Genomic DNA, 15829 nt, shown 5'->3' on the forward strand with positions numbered 1-15829 from the left:
ATGTCTTAAGAACTCACTCTATTTGTAAGGCACTTCAAGTGAGCTCTAACTGGGGTTGGTGCCTTGGAGCTTTTTGATGGGTCACTCTCTGTTTCTTTCTTTTCTTTTTTTAATAAATATTTTTTTCCCAAAGATTGATTTATTTATTTATACAAGCACTGGGTACAATCAGAAGCGCGGGAGGGTGAGAGAATTCACCAGAGCCAGAGTGGGGAGCAGAGCAGGCAGAAGGACCGAAGTACACTGCTGAGGGGAGCAGCGGGCGGCAGGAGAGGTGGCCGGGGAGCAGCCGGGGATCGAACCGGTGCCACAGAGGCCGCGGGCAGCTTCGCAACCCAGTGCTCAACCGCTGCGCCACTGGGGAGGCCCACACTCTATATTTCTAGTCAAGCACAAGATTTACTCTGTGCATCGAAATTCAGGGTGTTGGCAAGAACAGCAAAAGTCTCCACTAGGTTGTTAGTTTTGATTATTAGTTGCTCTCTAGATTTCTTTAGAATCTTTAGAAATATCACGAAACTCCTCACAAATGAAATCAACCAAATGATTCATATCAATATATGACATTTAAGAGTGAACAGAAAATGGTGGACTACATTATATAATCATCTTTGATGCTTTTTAAATGAGAATCAATTTTCCCTTAACTTATCGAAAGTAAACTCGTAAAAGTATCTACGTACCGTTGGTCAAAATAGTAGCAAATCACAAACCTAATGTCTTTTGCTATGGTCTCAAAATGCTAGTGGTTCATAACAGTATTAAAAGCAAAGTGATTATGCAGATGATGTGCTTATTTGCTGGCATATCACACATTGCTAAATCCCCTCTTTCTTCATCCTATTTCAGCATCATTATCTCTGACAGGTTATTGTTAAGTAAGGCAGGGTTGGCTTTTAGGAACACGTTTATGAACTATTAATCAATTATTTACAATCCTGGAGAAAACAAGGAGACTTGTTTAAATGCACACATTATTTACAGAAGCCCTGGTTATCAGTACTGCTAAACAAGCAGAAGGTGTTTAATGTTACAACCACATAAAACTTACCTTTGGGAGAATCAACTTTTCCTGAAATTTGCTTATGAAAGATAACTAAATGTTTCCATTTAGCAATTAATTCAGATAACAGTTTTTTTTTTTTTTTAATAAAGAGAGTTAGTGGTACTAATTTATACTTCGTTTTGATTTTTGGAGGTTTGTAAACAAAGTATAGCATTTTTTCACATGACCTAATATTTTTTGTATCTAATCTTAGATTGGACTTCTAAAACAATAATTTGTAATTTGACTTTGAAATGATTTAAGCAATATAAGGTTCATGTTTTTAATGAATATTTTTAATAATTATTATTTAAAAGGGGAACTGTTACCAAGCTTAAATGTTTTGCTGCTTCTACGTACGTTGAAGGTTGTATGGGTGTATTTTAAAGTCACACATGGCGTTTCAAATTCTGATTTGTCTTTTTTCTGTTATTTTAGAAAAGTTATTTGAAATTTGAGTCTTTTTTCTTCATTTAATCCTCCTACAAAATTACAATGACCTTGTTTCTTAACATTTTAACTAGCAAAGAAATAAAATCCATTACTTAATATTTTATTAATACAGAAAATGTTTCCAAAGACAAATTAGTTGGCATACCCAAAGAGCACATGAATTCTCTCATGATTAATGGTTACTTAGTAAAAATATTCTTTGAATGCTAAAATGCTGTATTTTAAGATAATATATTACTATATTACAACTAAGTGAATTAAATCTCAGCATCTGACAGGACTCCCAGGCCAATACCATAATGTGCTGACTGCAGGAAAATGTGTTCTAGATTTCAGATGACATGCATCGCCCTACAAACCAATCATTAGGATTTGAGTAGTAAATAGACTCACTGATTCTATCAGGCATCTTTTTTATTTTGATAATAGCCATCCTGAAGTTGTGAAGTTATTATCTCATTGTGGTTGTGGTTAGTGTTTCACTAATCAGTAATAAGACTGAGTATCTACCTCTACCTTCTCTTCTGTCTGTTGGCTTTATGTTTTTTTCTTCTTTGGAGAAACGTCTATTCAGATTCTTTGTCCATTTTCAAATGGGTTATTTAAGTTTTTGCCTCTTTGATTGCTGTTGCGTAGTATGCATTCCTTGTGTATTTTGGATATTTACCTCTGATACCTTAACAGCTATTTGGATTGCACACACTTTCTCCTATCCAAAGGTTGTCTTTTTGAATTATTACTGTTTTCTTTGCTATGCAGAAGCATCTTTAGTCTGATGTAATTGTACTTGTTCTTTTGGTTTTCTTGCCGGCACTTTTGGTGTCATATGCAAAAAGAGGTGCGGCCAGTGTTCTTATCAAGCAGCTTTCCTCCCATGTTTTCTTCTAGCATATTGCGGTTGCAGGTCTTACATGCAATAATTTTATCCATCCTGAATTGAACTGATTTTTATATGTGAAGCCAATTTCTTTCTTTTTTTGTGAGTATGCAGTTTTCAGACATCATTTATTTGAGAGTCTTTCCCTATTGCACTTTCTTGGCACTTGTCAAAAATTAGTTGATCATAGTTGGATGAGTTAATTTCTGGGATTGTAACTCTGTTCCTTAGGTCTATGAATTTGTTCTTATGCCAATACTATAATGTTTTGATTACCGTAGTTTCATAATTTAAGTCAGAAAATGTGATGTCTTGAGTTTTGTTCTTCATGCTCGAGATATCCTTTACTATAGCAGTCTTTGGTGATTCCAATTAATTTTAGTGTTTTTTTTTATTTCTTTGAAAAATGTCATAGGAATTTTGATAAGGATTGCATTGGATATATTGGTCACATCAAGTATATATGTTACATGGGTATAATGATCATTTAAACAAGTAATATTTTCCAGCCCGTGAACATAGAATTTTTTCCCTATTTATTTGTGTGTAGTTTAATTTCTTCCATCAATGTCCTGTATCTTTCATCTCCTTGGTGGAAACCCATTTATAGTGCTATGCTACACAGAAGCATCTTAGCCAGCCAATCAGACTCTGTTTTCTGTTGGACCCAGCATGGAATGATGGTCTAACTGTCTCATTTTATGCTGACTAGAAGAACAAAGCAGTCTCAGAATAGGAACACTCATGAAAGGGATGAGGGTAGAAAGTTAAGTGTCAAACATCTATTAGATTGTCACTCATCTAGTCTTACAACAACATCATGTTTCCATCTTTAGAGCTATCTGGTTTGAAGTTATTGTTATGCCAGTGTTGACAAAAGGCAGTCTAAATATAAATTGACATTTACTTTGACAAAGTGCAACAGTTGTTTTTCAGATCTCTGAAAAATTCCTGTTGATTGCTTTATCAAAATTAATTTATATGATCTATTTGTGTATTGTAGAATACCTTCCAAGCCCAATCTTGTTCTAATTTAGAAAACCTTTAATTAAAATTCTGAAAACTCATTAACTATCAAAGTAAAATTTAAATTATTTGATACTAAGCTGTGCATTTTGTTAGACACTTACTACTGAATCTCCAACCTAGCCAAAAACTGTTGTAAACCATATCTATTTTTACAAGGTTTTGTATATTTCAAGTATAAAACTGATTAGTTATATATCAAATGAAGCAGTTATTCATAAAATCACTGACATCTTTCAATATTGTTCTAGAAATTTTAAAAATTAAAAATACACACTGAAAATAGTCCTGTGAACATGTATTTCTTGAAAGAAAATCAGTTAGAAGAAGTGTCTACTTCTCACAATGAAGTACCTCTTTTTATATTTCTTTATGGCTGAAGAAAACACTAAAATTTTCCCTGTAAATGAAATATAAAGTTAAAGTGCTATAAAAATGAATTGGCATTTGATAATAAACAAAGTTGAAAAACATGTTCTTGTATTCTAGAATTCCTAAGGCTACTATCTAAGTGTGCAAGATCAAGTTCTCTGTTTTACGGTATTGTTTTGCTTTATGTTTTGAATTAATGTTTTTTTTTTTTTAAATTGACTGCAGCATTAGAATGCATGGGTTTATGATATTATTAACAAGCTGTGATTACAATACAACATTTTATGACAGACTGATAACTGGTCCTCAGCTAGGAGAAACTTGCCATAACATGAATAAATCAAAATGCCAAATCGTACTATTCTTAAGATACTTGTAGTTTATTTCTTGTTGGCATATTTAATACCATGTTTACTGGCCTTTGGAAAGCAGTACTGTGATTCTGTTTTCATTAAAATGAAAAATAAAAACCTCTGGACAGAGTATGAAATCTTATACTAGATCTTAAGGTCAGTTCAGAAGCAATCAAGCACCCTGCCATTCGGCCAGAAGGTGACTATGTTAATCACACAGAAACACCATAATCCTTAAACACCATGATAGAAGGTGAGCAGTTGACATTTCAAGTACATTTCAAGTACTGACACCAGATATTGTTGTCAGATGTAAGAGTTGTAAAGATGGAAGATGAAGAAAAGAGGACAGAGGAACAAAGTTCAGAAAGTACTAAGAACAGAAACAATATAAAGTATTTCTTCAGTTTCTCATCTAGAAACTTAAATCGACATCTGTATATAATGTAATTCTTCATCATATATGAGCTTCCTTTACTTTTTATTTAATCTATTTTTACTCTGAAAATAAAAACAGAAGATATCTTTAAGTTCTGATAACTGTAAATTATATTGCCTGTCAAATAAAAAATAATAAGACTTAAAAACAATTCCATTTTTTTAAAGTTTTTTTGTTTTTGCATACCAGAACAGGGTGTAGGCCAGAGGTGGGGGGAGGGGGCATTGGCAATATTCACCAGAGACAGAGTGGGGAACAGAACAGGTGGAGTTACTGAAATATATGGCTAAGAGGAGCAGTGGGCAAGACAGGAGACATCTGCTGTGTCATATGTGGGTTAGCTCCCTGGCCAGGAATGGAACTCAGACCACAGCAGTGATAGTGCTGAGACTTAACCCCTAGGTCACCAGGTAGTCCCCCCCCCCAATTCAATTTAAAGAGGCAAATGTTCTAAATTTCCTTGATTTTATATCTTTCAATATTAGTGCTTCACATCTCTATATCCATGCATTAAATTAAAGATGATAATTAAGAGTCAGATCAATTTCTACATAAAAAAAGTCATGGTAGACTTATAGTATTGTCTTTCAAAATTTCAATGTCATTGGGCTGTTACAATTAACAAATGGAAACCAGTCCTGAATTCCCTGAGCACACAAAATCAGTTTTGTTATCAAGTAAATCTTAATTTGGCTTATTTCTGCAAGATTAAGTTGTTTTGGGTCAGTTCTTGATTTTTCACTCTTGAAATTATGAGCAAAAGTTAAATTGTTTCCAAAAAACCTATGAAGTAACCACTAAGCAACCCCCTGTCCTTTGAGAAAGGTTTACTGTTGTAACCAATTACAATGAAGAAAAGCAGTTATTGCCTCCTCACTATATAAAGTGCTTTTTAATATTATATACCCCAGAGCCTTATCCATGTTTTGATTTGAGTGTTCCCAGTTTGCAACTGCAGAGTAAACTTCTACTAATTACTACTATATTGATTGATTTCTTTTACTTCTGTAATTTTTGAAAATTTGACTGTCCTTAAAATATTATGATACTAATTTTATATATATGTATTATATAGCAATAAAACTAATATGCAACACTCATATGCTATTTAGATTTATTATGAGTTTGAATTTATATATATGAATAGTTTTCATATTATAACAAATCCCTATACTTAAAAATTCCGTTATGTTTTAGAAAAATAAAAGCATAGAGTTAAATAGTAATTATATGTAAAAATATTCAAACCAATCAAAGATTACCACAAAAGAACTGATTTTTTAATATTTCAAAGTAGTACATTTTTTCTTAAAATGTTAAGTGCACTTAAATTTTTATTTATTCAAACTCAAAGATCCAAAATTTTGTGATGTTAATATGTGGAAATGAACTGGCCATAGCCTGAGCAACAACATACTAAGAAGGGACAGCGGTTGTTTTAATAGTTTCTCAGTAGACCATAATTAGCACTGATTAGGTATGGCCATTGTATAGTGAATTATTCTGCTCAAGTTGCCATAACCCGGACTTAACCAGTGACATAACAAACTTGGTTTCTTAAATAACAAAAAGTATTTTTCACAATTCTGGAGACTAAAGGTCTGATAACAAGGTACTGGCAAGGTAGGCTTCTTTCCCAGATCTCTTCTTTTGCCTTTTTGCCCTGTGCGCTCATGACTACCTTCTGTCGGGGGGTGGTGGGAGGGCAATTCTCTTGTATCTCTTCTTATAAGGACACTAATCCTGTTGAATCAGGGCCCCATCCTTACAGCCTCAGTTTTCTTTAATTACCTCCTTGTGGATCCTGTCTTCAAATACAGTCACTTTGGGGGTGGGAGTTAAACATTTAAATTGGGGAGCAGTACACAATTCACTTCCATATTTAGTAGATAGATGTTCCTAAGTAGAAAATATTTCAAAGCTAAGTTTCAGTTAAAGTAATAGAATATATATTAAACAACTCCAAGATTCAAAAAGACAAACATTTCACTTAATTTCAGATTTGTACAATTTGGGATTATACCAAATCTCCATATAAAACTAGTATTTTGATATATTACAGTAAACAAATACATTTCACTTAAAAATTAGTTTAAATACAGAAAAATGAAGAATGAAACAAAACTGCTGATGGATAAGATGTCTTCCCATCAACACACCATTAGCAATTCCATCTTATGTTCTAGAATAAAACATGCTGTGTAGAAGTGATTGCATTTGAAGTTATTGGTACATTTGAATGCAAACTACCCAACCATGAAAAATGAGGCTTCCATTTGCTATAAAAATAAATTAGGAGGCAGTGCTTTGCAGCAAAGCCATTTGAGCACCTCAGTTCATAACTATTCATGGTACCATTAACAGATGTCTTTGCTCACACTGTGAGCTGCCTTATGATATTGTTGTATTCAGCATTACTTTATATCTAGAGTGAATGTAGGCAACTTGTTTTAGGATATAATAAAACCTATCTCAACGTAGAGATCCTGTGGGAAATTATACAATAATGTTACCTACATAACTAATTTTCTTCTTATGAAATCATGACTCCCACTACACTTTTAGAGCTATCAAAAGTATTGTTTAACATCACCATTTCCATGTTAATATCTCAGTAAATCACAAAAACGTAATACTTTGTGCAGAAACAGAGCCATTTCCTTTGGGAACATGAGTTTTCATTTCTAAATTAAAAGTTGCATGAAATGAATACTCAGGAAAACTATGTTGCATGTTGTTTATTGACACCAGAAATACTTTTTTCTTGAAAGAATAGCTTTCTCCAAATTAAGGGCATGCTGCTGGTAACTAGAAGACTATACGAAGGTAAATCACTCACAAACAAAATTAATCATCTGTAGGCATGGAATCTCTAGGAGTCCCTTAGTAATATCTTCCCAGGAGTTGTCATAAATGTGCATACACTCTTACACACTGCTGTGTCTCTAGTGAACGGGACAAAGTGTAAATAGTTTGAATTACCAAAAGTCTGCAGCAATAACAATTTTTTTTTAAAGGCTGTATTTCAAATCTAAGGGACAAAAATTGTGTGAGTTGAGGTAATTTGTTTAATCCCAGATTTCTCTTCCCTCCTTTAAAACATGAGAATAAAATACTCACTCATTGCACGTAAAGATTAAAGGCGATAAGGATGACAAAATGCCCCATCAGTATGCCACACACAGGCACATGTGCTTCGATGTTGGTGGCTCTATTTTATGATCTTTGAGTTAATTATTTATCTTTGCAGTGGTTCTTTAGGATGTCAAAATTAAGGAGACTTATTAAATGAAAACTAGCAAAAAACTATGGTTTTCCTCCGTAAGACTACAGGCCCTAAATGTTGCTGAAAACAGAGGTTGGCAGCAATTGTTCAGAATTGAGACTTTCTAAACCATAATCTTAGAAGAAGAAATTGTTATAGAAACAAAACTGAAAGATGAGGTCAACTTTATGTAAGCAAAATAAAGCAGTTTCGTTCCTCCTTCCCATTTTTGTGGCAAAGCATTGGAGTTTCTTTTGAAATTTGAGAGAGATTTCACTATATGGTATCAGCAGTCTATCACTATTTATGCACTAAATATTGTTAGAATCTCATAGTTCTTGATGAATGAAAGGAAAACATGCTTTAAGAGAAGACAGAAAAACAAGTTTTACATGATAAAATGGCTTTTTTAAAATTTTATTTGTACAAGAACTGGGGTACAGTCAGAATTGCGGGAGGGTGAGAGAATTCACCAGAGCCAGAGCAGGGAACAGAACAGACAGACTGATGAAGTACACTGCTGAGGGGAGCAGCGGGTGCAGGAGAGGTCTGCGCGCCATGTGGGATCCTCGCAGGTGGCCAGGGATGGAACTGGCACTGCAGAGGCTGCGGGCAGCTTCGCAGCCCAGCACTCAACTGCTGCGCCACCAGGGGAGCCCCAAAATGGCTTTTATAATAAATTTTAATTCAAATTTAAGGATGTTAAATGTGTATATTTTGCCAACATAATAGTTAAAGATCCCTTTATGATTTTCACATATATAAAATGCTATATCTCAATTACTTTAATGTAGTCAGTCAAGTTAAAAAACAAATAAAATATAAAGAAAAACTAAAGTAATATCAGCAATTCAACTTGAGTTTTATAGAAAAATAATAAGTAAATCATTCATACATCTATTTTTAAGTTCAGAATATATTGGGTATTATAAAAATATATACATATGTAGAATATATATAATCTTGGGATTTTTCATATTGGGGTATATATATTCACAATATATGTAGTTATTTTAATTTGAAATAAATGTACTGAAAGATAGTTGATAAAGATCAGCCTTTTTATTACTCTGTATTTGTGCTGTGCATGTAACAAAATGAGCATCATAATGTTAAAGTTACTTAATACGCAATTGGTGAATCAATAAAATAATAGTAAAACATTCAGGGGTAGATAGGATGGCTCACTATCAAAATCACCATTATTTGAAATATTTTTGGACATTTTTACACAAATAAAAATTATAGAAGGGAAGAACTAGACTCATTATGTGGTCATCATATGAGTAAAAATACCACACTAGCAGTAGAAAAGTTCCCTTCAGGTTTTTGCTGGCCTACATTTGCCAAGATAATTGGATATTCTTACCATTCTTGGGGGGGGACCCTCTTTGAAAGCTCATTCACAGTGATGAGGGGACTCTGATTAGTCCACAGTTTTGTTTTGTTTGTTTTTCCTGTCATTCTAACGTTATGACTTTTTTCACTTCTGAGGCCATCACTTTGATTATCCAGAAATGCTTATACCAGGCTCCCAGTTTTGAATTCCCAACATAACCAGTAATTCAAAACAGCAAATTATTATGTTATAACTTTCAAAACAAGTTCTTTCTTACAAAGTACCCAGATGCAGAAAGGCTTCTTTTTTCTAAAAGAAAAAAAAATTATTTATTTATGCATACAAGAGCTGGATTAAAGACCAGAGGTATGGGGGGTGAGAGGATTCACTAGAGACAGAGTGGAGAGCAGAACAGGCAGATCTACTGAAATACACTGCTGAGGGGAGCAGCAAGTGAGGCAAGAGAGGTCTGCTGAGCCATGTGGGTCAGTTCCTTGGTTGGGGATTGAACTTATGCTGCAGAGACTGCAGATCGCTTCCTAGTGCTGCATCTTAACCCCTTGTGCCACTATGGACGTCCCCAGAAAGGCTTCTTCTTCTTCCTCCTCCTCCTTGCACAAGCTATGACCCTCCTAGCTTTTCCCCAGGAAGCTCCACCTCCTGACACTGAATGTCAATCCCCAGTTAGGATCTCCTTTATTTATATATACAAGAACTGGGGTACAGGCCAGAGGTGTGAAGGGTGAGTCAGTTCACCAGAGACAGAGCGGGGAGCAGAACAGACAGATCTAATGAAATACACTGCTGAGGGGAGCAGTGGGCGAGACAGGAAAGGTCTGTTGCACCATGTGGGTAGTTCCATGGCCGGGGATCGAACTCGTGCTGCAGTGGTGGCAGATAGCTTCATAGGTTGCCTCTTAACCCCTTGAGCCACCAGGGAGGCCTGTCATTGTGGACCTCTTTGAGAACTATCAGGATAGCACACTATTTTTTTACCAAAATTAAACATAATAAGGTTAGTTATAAGTTGTCTCATTTTTCTCCCAGGAGACTTCTTGTCTTCTACATACTTCTCTTATCCCCTTTTCATAGCTCTTTGTACTTTTACATACAAAAGCTTCCTTTCCATAGCTACAAACAACAGCAACAAAGTTGTTAAGCTTTTCTCTCTGAAAATGAGAAGTCACAGAACTGCCATAACCAACCCAGGCATAAGATGCACTATGATCCATTGGACACAGTCCAGCCAACAGAAAGAGGTGTCATCTGTTTTCTTCATAAAAATTTAAAAACAGTTCAAAACAGTGGAATGTTTTGAACTGGAAATTACACACTTTGTTATTTCCTTTAGGATATAATAAAGGATTTTTCCGGAAAAAAAATGCATGTATAAAGATGTTAAATGCAGAGCTTTTTAAAAAAATTAAAAACATTTTCATGAAAAATGTGATACAGGATTTAAAAAAATAAAAAAAACATGAAAATCTATTAAGAATAAAGTAAAAATTTTAAAAACCTACCATGCAGATATCCTGTATGGTTTTTATAATCATAGGAATAACAAAAATATATTAATGCATGTATACTTCAGCATTTTTTTAAAGATTCATTTCTTTATGTATACGAGAACTGGGACACAGGCCAGAGGTGCAGAGGGTGAGAGGATTCACCAGAGACAGAGTGGGGAGCAGAACAGGCAGACTGACCAAAGTACAATGCTGAGGGGAGCAGTGGGTGAGACAGGAGAGGTCTGCTGCACCAAGTGGGTTGCTACCTGGCTGGCTGGGAATCGAACTCGTGCTGCAGAAGCTGCGGACAGCTTCATAGGTTGTGTCTTACTCCCTAGTGCCACCAGGAAGGCCCTACTTCAGCATTTTTATGTGTATTTCTAGAGAGCACATGTAGATGTAATAATTTTAATATGCCACTATAATTTTATTATAGCCTTGTTCTCCAAAATTCAAGGAATATGTAAATATGCTTTCACATCTTTGTATTTAGATGCATCTATTTAAATACATAATAAATATTTAACATAAATTGGAAATGCTGTATTTTTATTTACAGCTATGTTATGTTTTTAGCATATTTTGTTTCATCGTTCCTTCTGCATCAGTTTCATTTGTAAGTCATATAGAATTTTCCACAATATCAGTATACCAAAATTTATATAAACACCAACTTGGGTATGAAAAATCTGAAAGGTTTTTAACCTTTCAAAAAATGCTAGAGTAATCATAAAAATACATAAGAAGACATTTATATTTTTTAATAAGTTGTTTTTAAAATGTGTACATGTCTCCCTCAATTAACAAAAGTGTTTTAGGGTTTTCACTTTATTCTCACTGTTTTAACATTTCACCATTAACCGTCAAAGTATTTTTGTCTTATTTTTTTTCATCCATCTCAGCATTCCATATTCCCCAATTGAAGAATTCCTCAACTGAAGAATTCCTTTAATTGTTGGAAACAATCCTGTAGTATTTCTCTTCAGGTGACCTCCTGCCAAATTTTATATTTTGGACACTTCTACGTGTAGACTTGGACAATTTCCCAAAGAACTATAAGCCTGTGAGGAGAATTTTTCATTTTTCTCCTTGCAAGATTTCCTGGGGTTGTGACAGCTTAAGATAAATGGGGAATGTTAATAGTTTTAAACTTGTTTGTTCAAGTTGTATATTTTGCATTACTGATTTAAGGATCCTGTCAGGTCTGTGAAAACCTCTGAACGGACTATCAAGAGTTATACAACCAGTACTGCTGCCCCAATCACATAGGGTCAGATATTTAAAACAACTCAGTTGTTTTACAATCAGCTTTAATAAACATTAAGACAAATAGGAGCAAGGAAGTGCTGGCATCTTTGGAGAAATCTGGAAGCTCCAGGGCAGATCCCAGGGTACTCAGATGCACAGAATAGGCTTTGGGGCTCTCCCCGATGGCACAGCCAGTGAACACTTTGCCGTGAAGCTGTCCACAGCCTCTGCAGCACGGGTTTGATTCCCGGCCGGCCAGGGAGATACCCACATGGCGCGGAAGACCTCTCCTGTCTCGCCCACTGCTCCCCTCAGTAGTGTACTTCAGTACATCTGCCTGTTCTGCTCCCTGCTCTGTCTCTGGTGAATCCTCTCACCCTCCCACACTTCTGTCCTGTACCCCAACTCTTGCATAAATAAAAATAAAATCTTTATTTTTTTAAAGAACAGTCTTTGGTTTTGGTTTTCCATTTTAAATTTGCTAGTCTAAAGGCTCATACATCACCCAGAGATCTGTGTGAAGATCTCTGAGCTTCTTTTGCTTACTCCTTTCTTCCTGGGCATGCTCTCCCTCTGTGGAGCTTATTTACTCCAGCTTTCTGGAATATTTCTCAGAGTTTGCTAACTCTTCCTCTTCAAATAGTACCGCTCTCATTATGTGATAGTAAGTCACATTTTTCAGGATGTTTCTCTCTAGTAAAGGAAAATTCATTTTGCCCTAAGTCTGCACCAATATTGCTCAAAATTCTTTCCTGGATTTCAACATTTTGAGTTCTCTAGAAGATAATGTGTGACTAGTAGTATCCCCAAATATACTTCAGTATGACTATGCAGAAAGCTTGTGACAACTGCCCTGGGGGAACATTGGGGTTATACTTGCCCAGTATCTGAGCCTCCAGGTCACCCCTAAACTGACATAGATTGCAGCTTATCATATATTCTTTACTTTGATTGTTGTTGTTCATCAAGAAAAAATGTGATCTCTAAGTACTAGGGTGCATGAAACTATGACGCATAGTACAAAACAGTCCCTTTGTGTCCATATTAATTTAAATTATTATTTTTCTTTAATAATGCCTTTTTAAGTAAATTGAGAAGTACAGTGTCCTTGAGGAGCTGTCAGAGGGCTTTCCTCCTTAGGCTGGGGGAAATGGTGGGAGGCTTCCTCTCAGTATATGAATGAGCCTTTGAAGCAAGTTATGCACATGGAGGATACTGATTTTTTTAAAGACTTATTTATTTATGCATGGAAGAAGCAGGGTACAGGCCAGAGGTGTGGGGGGTGAGAGGATTCACCAGAGGTAGAGTGGGGAACAGAACAGGTGGATTGACTGAAATGCACTGCTGAGGGAAGCAGTGGGGAGACAGGAGAGGTCTGCCGTGCCATGTGGGTAGCTCCCTGGCCGGGGCTTGAACTCATGCTGCGGTGGCTGTGGACAGCTTCATAGTGCTGAGACTTTACCCCCTCCCTGCCCTGCACCACCAGTGAGGCCCAAGGATACTGATTTCATGTTCAGTGGGAATATGAAGTTTCAGATGATGGCTAAAAAAGGAAGAAGAAAATGGCTGCTGAGAAGCAAAGGTGTGAATTATGATGGCTGTTTACCTGTTTACTTTCAGATTCATTTTCCACTAGGTGTTGTGAATTCCATTTCTGTATTCCCTTGACAAGTGGCTTCTCACAGACTGTCAGAGGGAGCTTTTACTTGGGTGACACATTCCTCCCTTTGTCCTTTCAGCCTTAGGGAGATACTAATGATGCTATGTGGTTTTCCCTTTAGTTTTTCAGCTTTTCTGAGTATTTGCAAAGAAAAGCCCATATTAAATTCCTTTTATTGAACACTACCCCGTATGGGCTTTTTTCTGCTGACTGGATCCTAACTGATACAATGGCCTGTGAGCTAACAAATGAACTAGAACATCTTTTAATTTTTTGAAACAAGCGAAAGGAAACAGTCTGATTTGAAAACACGTTTGTCTTCCAATAATTCAAATCACTCTCAGTTTCTGTGGTGAATGCCAGACTTTACCAGAGCATATCAGAGAACCTTGCTGCACCCTCCCTTATGGAAACTTTAATGAAGCTGATACACTCGAAAGGAGTGAATGTGTCAATACTGTTAATTCGAGCACCTCTTTGTCAGTGAAATGTTTGGGGTTGTTAATTTTATTTTCTCATTTTTCTTACACTTATTTTAATCAAAATAATATCTGGTATCTTTTGCTTACTTAACTTACAGGAGATGTTTGCTCTTTAATTTGCAAATTCAGTCCTCATTATAAAATCAACCAGCTTTATCAGATTTAATTTCTACTATATAACACCCTATTTCAGATTTCAAATTACTTATACAAAAACACACAGAAGTACCATATATTTCTGAATGAAGCAACAACTAGGTGTCATTCAAAATCATTTTCTCCCACAAAGTTAAAAAGTTATTTATTAAATCAGTATCCTAGAATTAATAGCATTTACTGTTTTGATGGTTCTGTTTAGATGATAATTATATTTTTATTGACTAAGACTTTTATATGCACATAATAATATTTCCCAATTAAAGTGCAAAGCCAGGAGAAGAAAAATTAAATGGACTATGTAGTATATCTTTTCATGGAACCATTTTTAAAGAAATTTTTTACCAAAAAATGGACATTTCTTAATGGTCGATATTTAATGCCATAACCACACTAGTAAAGTCATTTTGATTATTGCAGGTGTAGATGTAAAATATCAACCTTGACTTTTTTAAACATCGGTAGATTCATCTTTGTAAAAGACATCTCGTATCTGTTACAAATGTTGCCACACTGTTAATAAAATTATTCTGCAAGATCATATTCATTGCGACCTGTAATAGTATCATAATATCAGTCTTCTTCTTTGCATTACAGTTTCTAATTCCTGAATCATTACATCTTTTTTTTTTTTTGTTACAGCAAACTAGGAAGCAATACATTTGTAAGTACTTGAGTTACTTTCCCCAAATGAAATTGATCAAATAATGTATATACAGTATTTCTAAGGGGATCCTATTAAATTCCTGGTAACTGTATACACTGACTGAAGTATAGTTTCATTCCTGTCAAAGTAATAAACTAGAGTCTTTTACAACTTATTTTTGGTGCTATTAGTCTATGATTTTTGACAACAAGTAGAATAGATCAGAATACACTAATTAAATCTGGGACCAAAAGAGTCTCACATTCATCATAAAAAAGCCAATCTTGTATAAAATAACAAGACAAATAAGCCTATTAAAATTGGTATTCACAATAGAAATATCATCATCATGTCCTAAAACTTACAACATATCTGGTTAATCACTTCTTTATAAGTTCATTCAGTGATTGGATTTTTTTCTAGTAAAAATAAAATTGTTAGATGCAGCGATTATTATCATTTGTTTGCGACTTAGTTGTGAGCATTCTTGGCATTTTAAAGAAATTTTTAAAAGTGTTAAGAAAATTTCATTGCCTTGTTAAGTTTGAGTAGTGTTTAAACCCCTTTTAGGGGATGCATTAGCGGGGTTATAGTTTAATTATCCTAGTAGGGACTTTTAAAAAACTAGAGGACAAAACTGAGTAGTTTCTCTTTTTTTTAAGATGTATTTATTTTATGCATATAAGAACTGGGGTACAGGCCAGAGGTGTGGGGGTGAGAGCATTCACTGGAGACAGAGTGGGGAACAGAACAGGCAGAGTGACTGAAATACACTGCAGAGGGCGGGCAGCAGGCGCATCAGGAGAGGTCTGCTGTGCGATGTGGGTAGCTCCCTGGTGGGGGATCAAACTCAAGCTGCAGTGCTGCTTCTTAACCCCTTGTGCCACCAGGGAGGCCCCTAGTTTCTCTTTCAACAAACAGTTCCAAAGTAAACAGACCCACCCTGTTTGGACAGGTCCA

At 35.3% G+C, this 15829-nt stretch overlaps 1 protein-coding gene across 8 annotated transcripts in view; it reads left to right on the forward strand.

Moving 5' to 3' along the window:
- Nucleotides 1-15829, forward strand: part of LOC119243609 (uncharacterized) — a 782255-nt gene that overhangs the window by 616248 nt on the left and 150178 nt on the right. Inside the window, exon 11 of one of the 8 annotated variants that reach the window (XR_008551540.1) lies at nucleotides 14866-14884. The exons of the other annotated variants lie outside the window; for them this stretch is intronic. The gene's annotated coding sequence lies outside the window, so the exon portion shown is untranslated. Of the gene's footprint in view, nucleotides 1-14865; nucleotides 14885-15829 lie in introns of those variants that run through there. 8 annotated transcript variants of the gene reach the window in all.

Source organism: Talpa occidentalis, unplaced genomic scaffold, assembly GCF_014898055.3.
Source record: "Talpa occidentalis isolate TD23 unplaced genomic scaffold, MPIMG_talOcc4v2.1 talOcc4.13, whole genome shotgun sequence".
Classification (NCBI taxonomy): Eukaryota; Metazoa; Chordata; class Mammalia; order Eulipotyphla; family Talpidae; genus Talpa; species Talpa occidentalis.